Genomic DNA, 1906 nt, shown 5'->3' with positions numbered 1-1906 from the left:
ATATATATAATTTCTTTATTGGTGAATTGAGGCTACCATTGGTTTCATGGTAAGAAAAGTAGGAAAATGTTCTCGTGTCTTAACAGTTTTTCAAGCTGATCATGTAGAGAAAGGTGTTTGCCTCCATTTTGGAAAACAGTCTTGCTTGGTTCACGGGATTTCTCATAATTTCACCTAAATAAAACTATGAATCAAGGGATGTTACTCTTGTGAATCATCTTTTGGATGTTTGTTTCCCGTGGATTTATCTTTTGGTTAATTTTTTTGTAATTTGCATTATTTGTTTTTGTTCTGGGTATGGTGTTCTTGTATGTTGAGGTAGTTCATCATTGGGGCATATTTCTTCTTTGTGATTTTATCTGCTGATTGTAGTATAATGTTTAATTTTTCAGTAATACAGGATTCACATATTCAAGATAATAGCAAACTTTGTATTATTGAAAAATTAAATATCATACAATCAACAGATAACATCTTAATCATTAGGGATGAAACCTTCTCTCCCTGCATACACAAGCAATATTTTACACTCAAATATTTCAAAAAAGGGCCCCCAGAAATGAGGGTAACCCTACCAAGATAGCCCCTTTTTTAAATGTAAACACACATAGCACACAAAGAAGAACTATGCTCCAATGATGAAACTACCTCAACATACAAGAACACGATGCCCTGAACAAAAACAAATGATGCAAACAAAATAATCACAAAAAAAATTTTAATAAAAAGACATCCAAGGAAGACAAATATCCAAAAGATATTCATTGTTTTATTTACGCGAAATTACAAGAAATCCCGTGAACGAAGTGACACTGTTTTCCAAAATGGAAGTGAACACCTTTCTCTACGTGGCCAGCTTGAAAAATTGTTAAGACACTAGGATATTTTCCTTATTTTCTTACCATGAAACCAATGGTAGCCTTAATTCACAAATAAAGAAATTATATATCCAACAATGCAGCGTTGAGCACTCATTTCATTGTTTTACATTTGCAAATATCTGTTCAGTGGTAGCAGGACGTGCTAGAAATACCAGCCAAATCGGTTAATGTTTACAAATATAAAGATGAGAATGTGTGTCTGTCTATCTGTGTGAATCCCTACAACTCAAGAACTACCCAACCGATTTGATTCAAATTTTAAACATGCCTTACTTAGGATCCATACAGTGTCTTGGACCAAAAAATATTTTCAACTTCTTGCCTAACGCGAACCCAGAGCAATCTCTTATACAATTTCAGTGTTACATGTCAAAAGTGAAACAATAACATCTCTCTATTGTTATGTGAGATACTTTCAGTTTAATAGTTTCGCTATTAGTTCTGCATGAGAGTATATTAGAATAATATTTGTAAATTTGAAAAATCAAATTAGTAAAATCAATTTAGTAAAAATAACTATATATATCATATCACACATATATACATACAAAACGTATTCCTTGTTTTTCTTATTTCTCTTTCAAACATTTAACTTTGGGGAAAATTTTTTTATGTTGATAGCTTCCGTCTCTGGGTGACCAAGTTAGTAGCAGCGGTGGGTGTGCTGAAAGTGTAGCTGCTAGAATAAGAATGGCCTGGGCAAGGTTCAGAGAGCTCTTACCTCTGCTGGTGACAAAGGGACTCTCACTCAGAGTAAAAGGAAAACTGTATGACGCATGTGTATGAACAGCCATGCTACATGGCAGTGAAACATGGGCTGTGACGGCTGAGGACATGCGTAAGCTTGAAAGGAATGAAGCCAGTATGCTCCGATGGATGAGTAATATCAGTGTGCATACTCGACAAAGTGTAAGTATCTTGAGAGAAAAGCTGAACATAAGAAGCATCAGTTGTGGTGTGCAAGAGAGACGATTGCGCTAGTATGGACACGTGGCGAGAATGGACGAGGATAGCTGCGTGAAAAA

General features: G+C 35.1%; 1 protein-coding gene across 1 annotated transcript in view; it reads left to right on the top strand.

Annotated features, from left to right (window-relative positions):
* LOC106883270 (trifunctional enzyme subunit alpha, mitochondrial) overlaps positions 1-1906 on the top strand; it is an 83861-nt gene that overhangs the window by 34773 nt on the left and 47182 nt on the right. The gene's annotated exons all lie outside the window — the stretch shown is intronic.

This window comes from Octopus bimaculoides, chromosome 19, assembly GCF_001194135.2.
Source record: "Octopus bimaculoides isolate UCB-OBI-ISO-001 chromosome 19, ASM119413v2, whole genome shotgun sequence".
NCBI lineage: Eukaryota > Metazoa > Mollusca > Cephalopoda > Octopoda > Octopodidae > Octopus > Octopus bimaculoides.
Note: the sequence above shows the minus strand (reverse complement) of the source record. Positions and strands in the feature narration are given on the sequence as shown.